General features: G+C 46.6%; 1 pseudogene; it reads left to right on the top strand.

Annotated features, from left to right (window-relative positions):
• The first annotated feature begins 10,812 nt into the window (after positions 1-10,812).
• On the top strand, positions 10,813-18,143 carry LOC121057161 (annotated as a pseudogene).
• Positions 18,144-18,707: the final 564 nt, after the last annotated feature.

The raw sequence follows: 18,707 nt of genomic DNA, 5'->3' as shown, positions 1-18,707 counted from the left end.
TGATCCACAGGACACAAAAGAAAAAAAGTTCTCAGTGCAAGTCACAGTCACAGCTGCACACAAGTGCTACTGCTGGTATCATTGGCATTCTTCTGAGGGTGAGGTGTGGAAGAGAAAATTGCTGTGCAGAGGCAAGGTGCAATTTCTATGGTAAATTTCCATCTTTCCAAAATCCTGAAAAATGGTAAACTTACGAGGTCTAGAGCAGTTATAAAGTACTGTAGTCTAGGGCAGCTACCCTATATTATGGTGAGTTCCTGAGGGTATCGGGAAGACTTATGATGGAATATGTTTGAAACTGCACTCTTATAAAGCTCCGCTAAGGAAGGAAGATTGCTGAAGACTCGAGATGCGTTTTATTTTATTTGCCTCTCAGATACTGGATATATTAAAGGAGGTTTTGTTTTCTGTTTTAAAGGCTCACCAAGAACTTTTGCGTTTTGGTTTACAGTGGGAAATTTAGTGTCTTAATAATATTTAACTCCCTTTTCCCCCTGGAAAGAGTCCAGTGGAGGGCCACAAAGATGGTACGGGGCCTGGAGCATCTTCCCTATGAGGAAAGGCTGAGAGACCTGGGTCTGTTCAGCCTGGAGAAAAGAAGACTGAGAGGGGATATTATAGATGTTTACAAATATCTTAAGTGTGGGAGACAGAGGGATGTGGCTAACCTGCTTTCAGTGGTTTGTGGGGACAGGACAAGGGGCAATGGCCACAAAATGGATCACAGGAAGTTCCGCACCAACATGTGAAAGAACTTCTTCATGGTGAGGGTGACAGAGCACTGGGACAGGCTGCCCAGGGAGGTTGTGGGGTCTCCTTCTCAGGAAATATTCAAGGCCTGTCTGGATGCCTACCTGGGCAGCCTGCTCTAAGGAACCTGCTTTGGCAGGGGGGTTGGACCTTATGATCTTTTAGGGTCCCTTCCAACCCTTACAATTCTGTGATTCTGCTGTTGAGTTTGCTGTTGCTCTTCTTGTGCTGGCTGTTTTGATTGCAGTTAGCAAGAGGGGTAGCTTCCAAAGGAAATTTCACATGCTAAGTCACGTTTCAGTTAGAGGTCATGTCAAATCCAAGGTGTTACCAATAATATTAGTGTCTGTGATGAGTGGCACTGGCAATAATAATTTTGTTTTCGTAGAGTGGCTGCAAATGTCAGCATCGTTTCTAAAGAGCCTTATCTCACCTTTTATTTTTTCCAACAATCCTGGAGGTAATTTATGTTCAAAAACTTTCCTTGTAATAATGATTTTGGCACCTTCTAGCTCTTCATTCCTTTGTCCTTGTGGCTGTGCGCACGTTCGTCTTGAAGTTCACCTGCTGGTGATAGTCCTGCCTTAAGTGGAAAGCTGGACTGGAGACCTCTGGAGTTCCCTTCCAGCCAGCTCTTCTGCGTTTCTGTGAAATTAGCCTTGATGAGACCAGGAAGTGCACTCAGTGGTGTGAGCCTCGCTGCTCCAGAAGAGCACATGTCCATTTGAACCACAGCCTCAGCTATTTATGTATACAGAAGAATTTACAATAGCGTATTCTGGAGATAATTGACCTGCTTTTTTTTTTCTTCTTTTTTTTTTTCTTTTTTAATCATGACCTTTACCAGGGAAAACCACCTCCTTTTTGAACTTCTGATGCACTTGTTTTAATCATGATTATGCCATAGAATACAGCATATTAAGGTATAGGAGGTGGTAAATTATATTTATCTGCTCTTGTGAGAAAAGCAACCTGGAAATATCACTGACCTTATGGGTCTCAGTGGCCCAAATCTCTGGCCACGCTATAAGCACTCTATCTCTAGTAGGCGAGTTGCGCGTATTAACTAACAAAAACCAGCAGTGAGTAGTACTAGCAGAGATGGTGTTTTGAAGCACAGACCTGTTGAGCTCTTTGAATCCTCTCCCGCATTCTGTTAGGCCCCAAGGTCTTAGATGATCGGAGAGGATATTTAGTCTGCCTCTTAAAAGTCTGCTTGTGTTTCTCTTGATTACAGCCAAGTGCTTAAGGTATCCCATGGAGGAAAACTTAATACTATAATTTGAATCTTTACAGACTGAAAAGGTTCATAATACGCATTTTCCAGCCATATCTGTCATCTGATAGGAATGAGGGAGACATTGTTTCAAGCTAAAAATGCAGCAGGTTGATTGTGGAGCTTAGGGGGATAGAGCATGTGTTTATAAACCCCCGTTCTACTTAATTGACCACTAAGGAGTGGAGTGGTTCCTATTTGCTGTGTGTGGTAGCCTACAGGAATACAGCCTGGTCAGCCCTCTGGCAGTGTGTGGGCGTCTCCATCAGCAGTAGCCACTGAAATGCCAGAGTTGAGGATAGTGACACGTGGGGTTTCTTCCTGCCATGCCGGTGCACAGCGTCCTGGAACAGCCTCCGTTTGTGCTCAGGGTCTCTCATCACCTTCTGTTTTTCACAGGGGAGTATATATGAAAAATGTGGCAGTTTCCTTGAATCTTCCCCTAGAGCACTTTGTGCTGATGATACTTGGCATATAATGGAAGCTGATCTAAAGGGAATGTTTTTGTAAAAATGGCATGAATGGGGCTAGGTATGTGGATTGCTTGGCACAGTGATCATCAATTGATTCTGGTCAGTTGTTCCCAAAGTCAGGAAAAAAATATTGAAAAATTTGTTTCAATTCCTGAAAGATTGCTGGTAAATTGCTGTGAAATGGCTACTGCTCACTTCTAACGTCTGTGCAACAAAAACTGTCTCTGTATTGAAGTCAGAACTGCAAGATGCTCCCTTTTTATTTATTTTTTTATTGTTGTATGACTCAGTGTTACATCTGTGATGCATTTTACATTTATCAGATACTTGGTTTTTGGACAAAACTGTTATTTGTTGGTAACGCTTTCAGGACTGTATTCTTTTTTGACCACTGCTGATTTATTTATAGCTATGGAGTCTCCTGGGCCAGGCCCCTACCCTATCTCTTGTTATTCTGTTGCTGCACTTCTCTACACAGACAGCATCCTTTGTCTCCACTTCTCAAGGTCTTTGCCAACATATCAGGCCTGTATTTCTTTATATTACATTAGTATATAAGGCATAAATACCTTACTCTGCACAGAATAACTACTTGTTACTACAGTCTGTGTAAAACCAGGCTTGTATCAAGCAACAATGAGCAAAAATAAATTAGCCAGAACCCCCTGCTATCACAGCTAGGCCAAGCTAAAGCTGCCAGGCTGTCAGTCAAAGTTCAAATGAGGCAAGCTTGCCAGGCCTCTGTCCTGAGTCATTGCAAACTCACTACAAAGCCTGTGGGCTACAGGGCATCAAGGATCCCTCTGTCTACGTTTATTACCCTGAAGCTAATTTGCAGCTGATTCCTAGTACAGAAACAAATGTAAATTTCTGTCTTCTCTCAGAAGTTTTGGCATAAGTATCACGTCCTTTAACTTGCTTCATGCACTCTGAAAGGCAGAGCCAGCTATCTAACAGTACGTTGTGGCAGACTAGGGGTCCTGTGGGAAGTGCACAGAAAGACAGGATGGAGAGGCAGGCCTGTGGGCATGTCACTGCACTCCTGCACGCCAACAGGAGCTGATGTCCTGATTCTTTCTGCCTCTTGAATTCACCCTGCCCATCACTTTCCCTCATTTTTTCACAGGAGCCACGGTGTGTGTCAAGAGGGAAACTTTCAGAACTCTTTTTTTAAACTAATATGTTACTCAGGCAACTGTTAGGCTTTCACTGTTCTGCCTTGGTGACAGCAGGATCTTTCATGGGGCCTTGAAGGACTTTCAGAGGCGGAGCTGGCTTTGCCTGCTACTTGTGGGTTGGAGAAGCCTGTTTTCCCAGGGCTGGACTGCCCAGCTGCAGTTTCTGTCCCTTCGAGTTTTGTTTTTTCTCAGTACTTCTCAGTCTTTCACTTCTACAAGGAACATTGGTGTTTCAATGGCAGAACAAATTCTTGCTGGCACCCCTTCTGTTCTGTAGAAAGGGCTGAACATAACGTGGGGGCCAAAGGCAGCAGGAGGGAGTCCTTTCCTCTGCGCACTAGGAGTCATACCCTGTGTAGCTGAGAGACACAACTCCAAGCTCAAGTTGGTGGAGTGGAAAATAGGGTTGTTTTCTGTTCTGAGAGCTTCTCTGAAACCACAGAAATGGTGCACTGCCATAAAAGTCCTTCCAGACAAAGAAATGAGAGAGAACTAGAAAGAGTTGAAGGTGAGAGCTGCTGCCTTGCAGGTAGGGTCTGCCTGGGCAGGAGCACTGATCCTGTGGGATGCAGTTTTCGAGTGCTTGCTCTCCCAGGCATTGTCCTGGAGCACAGCTCTGTTCCCCGCATGCTTCAGGGAACCAAGGGCTGTGCTGGGTGCTCACAAGGAGGAGGCTGAGCTGTTCAAGGAGCAGGTAGGGCACAGGCTCAGTCAGAGAAAGACAAAACTGCACTGTCAGGAGCAGAGATATTGAGCAAAACTATTTGACCAGAAGAGATCACTGAAGGTGTGAATTCTTGCTACCTCTGGGAGGAGAGGTGGTGTTATAGAGCGTTAGATAGCAGAAGGAGGTGTGCCTAGGCTGCTTGCTGGAACAGTACCCTAGTGATGGTGGGAAGCTCTCAAGTTGGAGTGATCTCCTCCCAGTTTCATCCTTCTCCTAAGCTGGATGCTCCTGTGCATGTCCTTGTACAGCACCCACCACAGCGGGCTCTGGATCCACGCTTGGGCAAAGGTGTGGCCCTTACCCTGCTGCCCTGAGCTCCAAGGGAGGTGTCCAAGTATCTGAACATGAGTGCCTACAGACAGTAGCTGCAGAAGATACAGTGAAGGAAAGGGAATATGCCGGGGGACTTGGAGACCCTTTCTCAGTGTATGTCCAGTACTACATCTGTATGAGATACGGTACAAACTCCTTTACCACGAGCTCATCATACCTAAATGCCCATTAGCCTGGAACGCAGTGCCTGGTCTGGAAAGGGGGAACTCAGGTGTGGCAGAGGAAAGATGAGGACGTGACTCCTTGCTTGTGGCTGCTCTGAGCACTGGGCTGAAGGACAAGGGTCCTTTCTGTGGGTCTCTCCTATGGGTTATCACCAGGACTATAGGTTTCGCTTGGCAACTGAATTTGTTGGAGCTTGGTGCTGTGAAGGTGAGTTTCTTACCTCGGGCAAATAGGGAGCCCTGGGTGCCTCATGGACAGATGGACAGACAGTGGTAGAGTACAAGTCTGGCAGAGACAAAACTGTGAGCTTTACTCTGTGTGCCCGCATTACACCCAGCCCCAGCCTGCTCATCCTTTAAAATATCAGTGGCAAAATCACATCTATTCAGAGCAGCTGGCATCCGTAATGCCAGAGCTGATACCACCCCTGGTGGGGGCTGATGACAAGATGTCTGAGGAATGAGAGGAGGCTCTCTTTGTCTGCCCAAGCCTAGGTGTGTTCCTAGCTGCATGCAGAGCCTGTGGAGGAGCTGAGCTAAGGAGTGTTACTTCAGCCACCTAGGTGAAGCTGGCTGTTTTCTTGATGTTTGTACTGCCAGCACACTGCAGCATACTGCCATGTCTGTTAAGGCATAGCCAGGTTTTCAAGAGCTACAGAGACTGTGGCTGTAAAAGTCAGCAAAGCCTGATGTTAGATTGTAGTCTGGGTTATGGGATGTCTTGTATGGAAAGGAACACTGGGAGGTCTCTAGTCCAACCTCTTGCTCAGAGCAGGAGCAGCTGTGGGTTAAGACCAGGTTACTCAGTATTTTAAACAGCTGGGTCTTGAAAAGCTCTACGGGTGGAGACCATGCAATCTCTCTGGATGCATTTAAAAAAAAAAAAGAAAGAAAAAAAAAGCTTTCCCAATAGAGCACCCTTTTCCCTTATATCCAGTCTAAACTTCTCTGTTCAACCAGAATTTCAACTTGTGTTCTTCCACCATGAAGTAAGATGACTAAAATGAACAGTCTGGCTCCATATTCTCAATAACCTCCTCTTTGGAAGGCTGCTGTTAGGTCCTCCCGAAGACTTTCTGCAGGCTGAACAAGCCCTGTTCCTTTAGCCTCTCCTCATATCATATGTGATGGCTGGCTACAGTGCCCTGACCATCCTGACCTTAGGTTCTTTTCCCCAACTGCTCCCTGGCCAGTGAGTTCCCAGAACATGGTTTTTTGCATGGATTTTTTTCCTTCCCAGGTGCAGGGCTTTGCACCAGTCCTTGGTGAACTTCATACAGTGTTCCTGTCAGCCCATCCCTCCAGCTGGGTCCCTCTAGATGGCAGCCCTGACCTTGAGGGTGTCAGTTGCTCACCTCCTGTGTTGCCAGCTGCAAACTTTATGATCAAATATGTTGTCTTTGTGAGGCCATTGATAAAGGTGTGAACAGGAAAACTCTCAGGACTGACCCACGCAGTAACTGAGTGTGAGCCATTAACAACTGCCCTCTGAATCTGCTTGTCCAGCCAGTTTTTTTGCATCTACCCACCCAAACCATAGCCTCTTAGCTTGGACACAAGAATATTGTAGCAGATAGTTTTGAAAGCTGAGGTTGGGCAGCCTCCACTGCTCTCCCCACATCCATAGATCTGGTGGTTTTGTTGTAAAGGGCCATCATGATGGTCAGACATGATTTACAGACATGTAGGCAACTGACCTTTCCAAGTCATCTTCTCTTTTATGTGCCCAGAAATGTGCTCCAAACACATTTCTGCGTCTTCCCCTTCCCACCCACCCCCTTTTTTTTTTTCTTCTGCACTTAAGAAAGAAACCTATTGAGAAAGCAAGGCCTTATCTTGGCTTGTGTCTTGAGAGGATGCAAGAGCCAGACTGGGCATCTGTCACAGGGCAAAATGCAAATAAGTTCTTATTTTTCCATACTGTTACATGTAATGCCAGTGTGAAAATACTCTGTGTGCCTGCCATGATAGTAGAAAGATCTCAGTCCAAATTTAGTTTTGATCTTAAGCAGAATTGACCTGGATCAAATGGCCTGTGACAGGTGAATTCATCTGCTCCTCGTCTCTGAAAGCACAAGAGGTGCAGCTGGCGAGCTTGCTTGTACCCAAAGCAGGCGAGTGCAGCATAGAGCACGAGGCTCCCTGGCCTGACCTGAGCAGCACCTGGACCTCAGGGTTCTTTCTGAAGACGTTTGTTTTGATCGGTATCTGTTGAACAGCCCTACTGTCCACTGGTATCGTGCTTGAGCTTGAGCTGTGCCAGCAGTACACATCTGCTTTTGGATCTCATCTGCTACTGCTGCTGCTTCAGCCTGTGCCCTGCGCTTGGGCAATGAGGACTACCTGTGTCACATGTTCACACAGTAGAGAATCACAGAATCATTAAGGTTGGAAAAGACCTCCAAGATCATCTGGTACAACCATTCCCCTGCCACCAGCATTACCCACTAAACCATGTCCCTAAGCACCACATCCTTAAACATCCTCAGGGATGGTGACAACACCACCTCCCTGGGCAACCCGTTCCAAGGCCTGAGTACTCTCTCTGAGAAGAAACGTCTCCTAATTTCCAACCTGAACCTCCCCTGGTGCAACCTGAGGCCATTCCCTCTAGTCCTATCACTAGTTACCTGCGAGAAGAGGCCAACCTCCAGCTCCCCACACGTTCCTTTCAAGTAGTTGTAGAGAGCAATGAGGTCTCCCCTGAGCCTCCTTTGCTCCAGACTAAACACTACTTCAAATGATGATTGTGTCTTTGTGTCTTTAACCACTTGTGACCGTCCCCAGCCAGAGCAGCCTGTTGTTCCCTAGGTGGGCTTCCAGGACAAGTGTTTACCACAGTGCTGAGTTTACTGTCTGCCTCCATTACAAACTCCCTACTGGTGGAGTAATTCATGTGAGGGAGGAAAAATAGGTATTTTTGCTGTCTGGAAACAAAATAGTCCTTTTAGGCTCCAGATCCACATACTTCAGTCACCTTCCTTGACCATTAGATCCCCTTAAATGCTTGTTGATGGTGCCAGCACTCCTAAGCCACTCCAAAGCACAACCCAGCCAGCTTTACTCACAGGCAAGGTGCAAAGACAGTGAGAGGGCAGGGAAGAGGGCTGCAGAGCTCAGGACAGCTCCTCTGTGCCTGTCACAGTGGCTCCTTGCTTGGAAGCTGCCTTTGTGTACCAGGTCCCTCTTGCAGGGGGCTGTAATGTGTGGGCAGACAGGGAGAGAGCAAGGAGGTTGCAGCAGACACAGCAGCCTTAAGTACAGGCTGGAGCAGGGTGTGCAGAGGACAGTGAAAAATGCTAGTGTGGGGCCAAGGGATGGGATGGACAGCAGTGGGGTGGATGGAAGATGGAGCTGTGCAGCTGAGCTGGCACCTGGCCATGGGGCTGTCATTTTGCCAGCATCTCCCCCACTGTGGCTGTTACACGTCCTCTGCCCCTCCAGGCTCTTCCCATCCCAAATGCTTTCCTTGACCCCCCTTCTGTAGAGCAGTGCTGTCCTGCTCGTACAGGTGTTCAGCTGATGGAGATGGAGGCCTCGTGCTTCTTAGGGCTAATAGAAATGGTGCAACCATCCCTGCTTGTTGGCATTTTGACAATGAGAGACTGAACAGTATCATTGGCCAGCATTGCAGAGTACTGCAAGCATGGTACAATGAGGCCGTTATGGCACTCCTGCAACCTGTGGCACCAAACTTAGGTGGCAAAGATGCCTGGTCATCAGCTGGCTGAAGCTTTGCATCCTTGTGCAACCATCAAGTCCCTTTAGTCTTTGCTGCTTGCTAGCTATTAGCATCCTGAGGAAGACAACAAGTCTTTGTCATCCCTGTCTCAGATGAAGGTTGCGTGTAGTTTGAGATAGAATAGCTTTTTCTCCCCTTCTCTGATAACTTTGCAGGTATCTGCATTTTCTGAATCTTTTCTCACTTTATCAGGCTTGCATGGTCCAAGCACTGATCCTGTGTTATGAAGATGCCTCCCACCAGCCCATAGGCAGGACTGTGGCATGAATGAGGTCTCAGGTGCTCTTTGATGACCTATAGGATAGAGCTGAAGGCTGAGTGTTGAGCTGGGACCTTTATTACCTAACTGCAAACTGCAAATTAGTATGTATCCCCTGTCGGGTAAAACAAGTAAAGTGCTGACAGCTGAGGAGTCAGACAGAACTATGGACAGCCTGCTGAGGATGCTGCTTGCAGCCAAGGCCTTCCAGTCCCTGCTGCTGGAGTAGGGTGCTTACCTGGAAGTCCCAGGAGCCGTGACTCCATGACGGTGTGTGCTGGGGCTGCTAAAGAGCTCCTCAGCCTTGGGACAGTGAGTGTATGCTTCATGAAGCTGATATTCTGGGCTCTGCTATGGATTGAACAGCCACAGTCCTTGCTATTGAATGTGAATGGATAAGCAGGTCAGTTTTACTGGATTGCTCTTAGGTCTGGCACCCTAAAACAAACAAACAAACAAACAAATTATTTCCCCCTCCCCCAAATAAGAATTTGAAAGGTTTAGTTTGTTTCACGTGTAAACTGAACTTTGGAAAGAAAGCTATGCTGCTAGTGGAATACATAACCCTTGTGTTCTGACCAGCTCTGCACCAGTTGTACATGTTCCTGGGAGTATGAGGACCTGTGCAGGGGAGAGCTCAGCAGGAATGATTGTATCTGTCTGTGCAAGAGCCAGCTCATTCTGTATTTTAAGCTGTGTATTACTAGTTTAATAAAGTAGGTTCCTTCAGCATGCCAGGGAACTTACTCAGCTGCAGCTTACAAAACCTCCTTGTTCTCCCTAAGTACTTTGTGCAAAAATAGATGGACACCAACCAGTAAATCCATCATTAATTTGTGGGGTATATTGACCTGTGAGTGTCCTTATCTGAATGAAGGGCAGTAATAAAAGCTTCCTGGCAACGCCAGGACTAGTGAGCCTTGCAAGGCAATGCAGCTCCCTGTGATAGCACACTTGTGCTTTTTGACCTTCACCTCAGGACAGCTCTGTCTGTGAATGATGTTGGTGACATGGAGCACCAGACGTAACTGCAGCTGCTGCTCCTCGAGGCTGTTTGCAAGTCAACACACCTAAATGTTTGTGCTGGGGTCTTCCTGCAGTGTTCTGGGAAGGTCTTGGTAATAGGGGAAAGCATTTCACTGTCCTCTGCCTGAGAGAAGCTGAAGCAGGGTATTGTTGACCTGGGACTCACCCTAATTCCCGTCTTTTCCTGGGACATCATTTCACAGCCACCCACACACCAAGCAGATGAGCTCTCTCAGTCACTTCTCTCCCAGTCCCAGTTGCAGTGGCATGGTTTTGGTGCTTCTTCACAAGGACCAACCCTGTATATCCCTGTACCTTGTTGGGAGGCAGCAGTCCCTTGTCCCAGGCTGTGTACTGTTGGCACATTTGCAGAGCACTGGTACTGCCTCTGACTGCATGGTCAAGGGGAGAGGCAGTACCACACCAGACACAAGGAGCAATGATCCCTGGTCCAAAGCTCTGAGCTAAGGAATAAGATCCAGGCACTCAACAAATAAAACAAAAAGGCTGCTTTTCCCAGTCCAGTTCTGGCGAGGCCAAGAAACAGGCATCCATTACTTTTATAGGAAAATATCGGCAATAAATGATACCCAGCCTGTGTAGTACCCTTGGGGTCCACATCCTCTAAAATGGCCTGCTTGCACTTAGGCATTTCTTCATTGTGGTTGGGGTTGCGTGGGAGCCCTCATGTTGTAACTGTGGAGCTTTAGGTGTAATCCACCAAGTTGTGTGTATGAACCCTCATCCCTCTCATTTTCCATAGCTTGTGGGAGCATGGTGCAGTACCCAGCAGCCTGGGCAGGCACACTGGTGGACACTCCAGCAAGCTGTGGTCCCCCCAGCTCTTTCTGGGTCTCTCCACAAGTTGCTGGGACAACAGCAGCATGCACCTTGCTGCCAACCTTGACTCTCAGGTTCAGCCTCAGTCAGCTGATGAGTCCCTGGAGAAAGATAACGGTGGAGATACTGTGAGGTCTCTGGGGGAGGGCTGGGCAATTGACAGGTGATTTGTCCTCCATGCTGGGTCACAGATTGGTGCTCTGGGTTCGATGACGTGGTCTTAGGGACCAAATCTGTAAAGGGCTTTACAGGGAAATCAGCTTGGCAGTCTGGTATTGGCACTGACTCCGTGGTCTGCATTTTGGTTTCAGTTCTATTTTCCCCTGCTGAAAAATGTCCGTGCTGGCCTGTTCTTGGCCACATATGTGTGCAATGTGCCCACTGCACATCTCTCGATCTACAGGCACCTAAATGAAGATTTGGTGGATCTCCATGCCCCGTGTTTGCACCAGCAAGCCCAAGGCCTGTTCTTATTGTGCTCAGCCTGCTCAGCTTCAGGTTTTCCTGAGCACCAGCAAGGTCTTCCACAAGTGCAGGCATGGCAGCTGTGCATGGCTGTCACAGGCAACGGATCTGTAAGTAGGAGACTCAGCCTGCACAGTCCTGGGGTTCAGGGGAAATGGCTGAGATGTCCTCCAGCCCTGGGAGCACAGTAAAAAGTATCCTTCTACAGCAATAGAACCAAAATCCAGATGTTTTGTTGGGAGCAAGGCATCCGCCAGCCAAGTCCTGGAGCTTCCAGGCTGCAGACAGGTTTCCTTCTGCTGCCTCTCACCAACTCTTAACATCTTCACCATGAGCTGTCTTCACTTCTGTGAAGGTGTCAAATGTCAGTTGGCTTAGAAAGGGTTTGATTTCAGGTCTTGCTGGGAGTAACGAGGGCCAGACCCATTAGAGAGGCTGAGCTCAGGGCTTCCAAATGCAAGCAACAGACTGTGACCAACGTTGAAGAGCTGAGTGCTGAGGATCATCATTCAGCTCAGGCTAAGCAGATCCCCTATTTATTTATTTATTTTATTTACTCTTTGTTTTTAAGCAAACAAGTTAGTAAATTGTCCTTCTGCAGTGCTTGACAGGCCCCTGCACTGTGCAAGGACCTTCACATGGATCCAGTGGAATCTGGATTTCACTCTGGCATCCGACACCCACATGTCCACAACCTGCTTTGGGCTTGGCCCAACCTCTTCTGTTGTATGACACAAATCATTCATGCGTGATTTCCTCTGTAGCATGAGAATAGTCACCTTGCTAGAGTAAAATACAAAGCATTTCTAAATGAGTTGTTCTCTGGAGAACTCCAAACACATGGAATAAAGCAGTTGTCTTTCCTCAGCTTGCTGAAATTTTGGAATTTCCTTGGTCGGGCTGAAAGACCTGTGATGCCCCATTCATTTTACTCCCCTTGTCATTTCAAGAGAGATATTTAATATCTATCATGGCAATTTGTGATTTTAATTTACATGAAGTTCTGTCATCCCTACTTATACAGCTCATTGAGCATTCAAAAGCTCCTAAGCACAGATAAGTCTAAACATAGATTTGCACACTCATTTCTTGAGTGAGAAAAATCTAAATGCCTAAAATCTAAATCTCAATGTGTAGATTCATCTGCATTCCTACAGCCAGTGGGCATTCCTGCTTTGCTGCGTCATGATCGGCACATTTTTAGATCTCAGTCCTTCCTCTGGGCTGCCTCCTAGTAAGATTTTATAGCAATTATTATTATGTGAAATATTTTCATGTAATGACGAAGAACTGCTAGAAATAAGTGTATGACTAAACGAAAAGAGGGGCCTTTTCAAATAGTGGGCATTTAATAGCAATACCTGTTGTACCTGGTTATACAGCTCACAGAACAACTTAGAGACCTGGAAGTAACTCATATAGACTTTTTTAGCTACTAACCCTTGCTGTCCTGGGGCAAACATGAAATATGACAGCCCTGACTTAGAGCATTTGAAACAATGGCTGCTTGCAAATGGTTTTAAACTTTCCAGTATGCTCCTGGTGCAGTGCAGTGTGGATGGCAGTGACTGTCTCACAGCAGAGGCTTCCTGTGGTTTATTGCTTGTTGCTAATTGTTTTCCTGCACTATCTGCTCCCAGCTGGGCAGCTGAACTAGTGAGAGAAAATAGGGAGAGTGGTTCTTTCTGCCTGGGTGTGTAGGGTCTGGTCTCCTTGCTTTCCAGTATGCCTGGGAGCAGGATTGACAATTTACTATCAAGACAAAGCCCAAAACTGGTAGTTGGTTTAATGTGTCTCAGCTTTTTGTGGACACTCAATACATTCTCTGTGCTGAGTTCAAAGGGCTGATCACAGGGGATGCATGCTATAAAATTTTTCCCTCATCCTCCAGGCTTAGGGGGATTCTATGAATTTGTGTTTCATGAGATGTGTGACTATAATGTCAACTTAAACTCACCTTAAATGAAATTAAGGGCACAGAATATGTTTGTCAAAACACTAGTAATGATGACACTCATGTGAAACCATGGGGTCAGTTTTCCTCAAGCAATTGCAAACAGGGCCAGACACCAAGTCTGAAAGACAAGGTAATATCCTTGATGTCTCAGAAACAGCTGTCAGTGCCCCAGAGAGTTCTGCCTGGGAGTGGTGCTTTGGTTGGTTGCGGGAGCTATTTGCGTTAAGTTTCTGACCTCACACAAGCCCCATGGGCTTTGGTCTGGTGAGGGGAGTTCGGTGCTGCAGCTTTGGATGAGGTGTGCATGCAGTGTGGAGGGTGAGTGAGTGACACTGAACAGTGACAGAAGATGACTCTGGGCAGAGGAACCCTTCTGGTCATATGCAGCTCCTGCCAACTGGTGTCCTCACCTGCTCTGCTTCATGCGCTGGATTCCCTCTTCACTCACTGTGCAGCCATTGCCTGTCTGCTTTGTACCAACAAAACCCAGCATTTGCCTTGGGATTGGAAGACCTCCATTCAAAGCCCATCCTGGCCCAAAGGGGGCTCATACTCTCTCTGCCAGAAGCCAGGCTCTGGGAGATCTGAGGATTTTGTCTCTTGGAAATGTGCTGCTGTGCAGGAACACTGTTGGGCCAGAAAGACAGTAAGCTAGCAGAAACCTGGCTTTGCTGCCTGCTTGTCTTGGTGGTCTTCCTCAAGACAGGAGAGCTCAGCTCAGGGTCCTTCCTGACCCCCAATTTCTCCTGCAGATATGTAGAATTTCTTTACATTAAAATTTTTCTCCATGCTGATTGCCATTGCAATTTCTTATGCTTTTCAGGACATACACGTAGGCTAAGGTGGACTCAGCGATGGTTTGGTAGTGTGTTCCTGGAAGCCTTTGGCACAGCATTACTCTGGGGGTGCTGGGGAGGGTAGAGAGGGGTGTCTGAGCCTTTGTTGGCCATGCTTGCTGCTAGTCCTCAGTATAACCTTGCACAGCCTGCTTCTCCTCAGGCTCAGCTCTGCCTTTCCCCAGGCATGGCCAAGCCTACAGCCACATGATTTCACATGAAAGTTTTGCTCTGGGTCACACATACTTGGGATTGAACAGAGCAGCACTGTCCTAGCTAGCATGCAAAGACAGTTAGTGCACAGCGTTTTGGTGGCCACTGTGTCCCGTTGCCAATATTGTTCCTAAAAACAGGAACTGCAGTCAGCTGTGTCTAGGGTCCTGATCTGTGATGTGGCTTCTGCAGCTCCTTCTGGCACTTAGAGTAGTGAATTTCCTAAGCAGTCAAAACAATACTGGAAGCTAAATTTCTGTATCATATTCAGGGACTGGCATTCAAGAAATGTCCATCCCTGGCTAGATTTGGGCATTGTTCTTTGAATAGCCTCTATTTTGCCATGATTTGTCACATCATACTTCAGTCATGGCCTCTTCTCCCATCATCTCTGGCCCATGAAGTGATGAGAATCCACAAGAACTGCCATAACCAATCATACGTGGATCCTCATCACCTTTTTCCCTTCCCATGGCCTTGCCCTCCACCCCATAGGTAGCTGCTTTGTGTTCCCTTGCTGTTATGCAATTGTGCCCATGCTAGTAGCAGCAGGTCCAGAGGGGCAGGTCCCTTCTGGGCTATTGTTTCTTTGGAATATAGGCAAGTGATAACAGTGAAGTGTCAGCTGTGGTGGTAATTGGCAGAAAAGCTTGCTCCCAATAAAGAATCTACAAATAAAAGTTAGGTTCCAGGGTTACTAAAATTAGAAAATTATAGTTTACTTTTTGCTGGTCCTCAACTGGAGTGATTGCTTGTCATGAGAGGAATTGGGCCTTCAGAGAGGCTGCAGCTTAGCTGAAGTCTAAACTTCCACTTTTTCAGAGATCAGAGGTTTCAGCCAGTTCCTTCCTTCTTTCTGTTGACTGATTATTAAGGTGAGAGTTTAAGGAATGAAAACTGATAGCTTGCCCAGACTGCTATGTGCAGTTGAACTGGCTTTTTCATTGCAATCACTGTGGGCAAGTTCCCCCCATTCAAACACCTGCATGAGCTGCTCTAATAGTCCATCGTGTGTGCCCACTCCTGCCCACTCTGGCTGCCCACCAGAGGTCTACAACAGGCTTCACATTAAAAGGCAGGGGGGAAATCATGAATGGAGGGGAGAACAGGAAGAGAATCGTGCTTCAGGACTGCAGTCATACTATACGTATCCTTCAGAGATCCTCTCCCTTTGCGCACTTCCCCAGGGACACCAACTGCTCCTTTGGGCATGGATCCCTTTCCTTGGAGCCTTGAGGAGCAGCATCTTTTCCTCATTGCTTTTGTACATTCCACCTTTGAAAGACAAATATTCCCTATATCCCTCATGGCACACATCCAAGAGATGGGAAGGGTGTTCAGGTGACTGCTCTCAGAGCACCCCAGCTCAGGAGGGTTGGTGGTTCTGCTTGATGTGATGTTCAGATCCACTTTGCTCAACTCCAAGTGCTGCACGGGGGACCACTATGGCAGGGTCTGTCTTTCAGCTGCAGCCATCAGTAGAGACACTGGAATGGAGGTTTTGGTGATGCTGCACCACACCTACACAATCACAGAAGGAGAGAATAGAAGCACAGAAGCCATTTGATGCCAAAACCTACTGCTTTGTGGCTGACTCCAAGGTGTAGTACACCAAAGGGAAGATCATGGCTACAAAGGATGGGAATTCTAACTATTGAGGCAGAGGATAGCATGGTGAGTGCATACCTCCTGGTCCTCCTCCCTGCCCTGCTGAGGGCCCCAGATGTCTGCTAGGGAGGGCAAGGAATACAGGAGGGACTAGGCTGGCTTGGGAAGAAATCTGCCCTGCACAGCACCTGCCCTCTGGCTGGGACTAGCACAGCCTTTAGAGCAAAGAATTGCTCTGGATGCTGTGATGAAGATATCCATTGGTTAATTATTATTGATTCAGGTTTTTAAGATAAACCAGCGCTCTGTTAGAGGTTGGGTTGTTGCCTTGCCGGTCACAGAGTTCCTCAACTGCTGTTTTTAACCCTTTCTAATCTAACACCATCATATTCACTATTAAATTCCTTTCTTTACTGGTATCAGATCTTGCAGCTACTTTGAAAGTCCCCTTTGCCTGTGAAATTATTATCACTGTCACTGGCTGCAAACAGTTTCCTAGAGGAACCTCCAAGTCTTAATCCTGCAAAAACTCTTAACAAATGTGTCCTGATAACTTATGTAAAATTAGCTGCAACAGAACAAAGCACCACCTCAGCCAAAATCTTGGCAGTAGCCCCTACCAGATTCTTAAGAAAGAAAATAAAGAATAAAGCAGTCATCCATTGGTTCACCCTCCTGCCTCCAGCAACAGCATGACTGAGCAGAGGCTGTAGCAGGCTTATATACAAGGATTTGGGTATTGCTTTCCTGGGGGTTGGCTTTTTCATACCATTTAAGATTTTTTTTTTTCCTCTGGAGTGTCCTGTGGGAAAGATTGCTATTGCTTAGAATTGGAGTATGTGTAAGTGCTTCCTATTCTCTGTAATTCGCAAAATGGTAATTTCAGTTTATCTTTTAGGCAGCCTGGTAGTTTCAGCTTATTTTTGCACAAGAATAAATACTGAATAATTCTTCTTCACTGGGCAAGGTGAAAAGCTGCCTGGAGAAATGACAATGGGATTTTCAAGCTCCTTCATGGTTCAGAGTGGCCCAGATAAACTGCTGCCATCTGTGTACGTCTGTTTTCCTGCATGTCCTCAGACATATCCACAGGCTTTGGGTGTGTGACAGGCAGGACAGCAACAACACGAGCCCAGTAGGCAGAGCTGTTTGGTAGGGAGAGAACTCTTGTTTGATTAGGCATGGCAACAACCAGGAGTGGAACAAATCTGTTCCAACAAAGGATTTGCAGTTGATGAATTTTGTGCTGTTAGTATCCTGTCTCTGTGGCATTGAGCAGCATGAGGTTTGAAGGCTGAAAGGTAGACAGGCCAGCAGTTGTACCCCCGGTTATTACAGCCACAAGCAGCAGTGACCTGAAGTTCACAAGCAGCAATAACACGTAGAATGGGCTGGTCCAGCACAAATTTTGGTTGTGTGGTTGCAGCAATTTCGGGACAGTAAATTTACATCCTCTAAATTTGCTGGCATTGTAGAGTTCCCAGCTGGTAGCAGTGTCTACCCTGTAATAGCCATGTCTTATTTTGCATTGTTGAACAGGAAGGAAAATCTGAATTAGAGCAGCATTACAGATATTATTACTTCTCTGTATTTGTTTTTGCATATGTGTACATGCAAGGGACATCGAGAGCTTCTGAACTGAGGTTAACTCTTTCTTTCTGAATTTCAGATGGTTGCTTCAAACCTGATGATGTATATGCTATGAACCCACCTAAGTTTGACAGAATTGAGGATGGGGCTGCTACAGATCCTGGATGATCTATGTAAGTTTCTTTTCATTGCAAAGAAGAAAATGCAGCTGCTGGGGAGACAGACTTTAATGACTTTTTTTTTTTTTTTTTTTTTTTCCTACAGACCTACTCGGGTCTCTTCTGTGTCACCGTCAACCCCTACAAGTGGCTGCCGGTGTACAACCCAGAGGTGGTGTTGGCCTACCGAGGCAAAAAGCACCAGGAGGCCCCTCCGCACATCTTCTCCATCTCTGACAATGCCTATCAGTTCATGCTGACTGGTGAGCTTTTCTATTTTGACTATTTACAGAAAAAAACTGTCAGAAACACTGCTTCTGCTAAATGCTGTTCCTATTTGCCATGGGCTCACTTGCATTTGCCATCTTCTAGTGTGCTACCCTGTGTCTTGTTCCAGATTATCTGCTCAGGCATCTGACTATTGCATTGTGTAATTAGATGTTCTTACCTTGTCTCTGGGTGATTATTTCCCCTGAGAACCAGCACTTTTTGCTACTGCTTCTCTGACACAGTTCTTTTTCTCTTTGACAGATCATGCAAATCAGTAAATCATAACCACTTAGGTAGATCTGTCACTTTGAACTTTATCTCCAACAAAAAACAGGCATATAAATCTTTGCTCTGTGCTTGCTGTCAACAGTGGAAAATCCGATGCCAGGAAGACACAAAACGTGTCATCCAGTACTTTGCAGTAATTATGGTGAGTGGAGACCTGGCTAAGAAGAGGGACTTCTGGATGAAGCTATGAAAAAGAAAGGCCTTGCAGAAGTACAGTTCAGGATGTTATCAGCTTGTGGCTCTGGAATTTACCATTTACACAGAGTGATGATTCTTGGCACTGTAGCTGAGCTGCTAGCACAGTAGCAGGTTGTACAGCACACAGTTGCGCACATGATCACCTGAGCTGCAGTATAGTCACTTTTTTCCACCACCTATCCTGTGGTGTTTTCAGCTATTGTTCAAATATTCTCGTGGGGTACACTTGACAATCAAATCACTAGCGCCAACCTACTGTTGGAGGTCTTTGGGAATGCCAAGACTGTGAGGAATGACAATTCCTCATGCTTTGTACCTTGTTGTGCTCCACAGGGTTTATCTCTGTTCTCCTGCAT

Source organism: Cygnus olor, chromosome 18, assembly GCF_009769625.2.
Source record: "Cygnus olor isolate bCygOlo1 chromosome 18, bCygOlo1.pri.v2, whole genome shotgun sequence".
Taxonomy (NCBI): Eukaryota; Metazoa; Chordata; class Aves; order Anseriformes; family Anatidae; genus Cygnus; species Cygnus olor.
The sequence above is the reverse complement of the archived record's forward strand: the minus strand, read 5'-3'. Positions and strand labels throughout refer to the sequence as shown.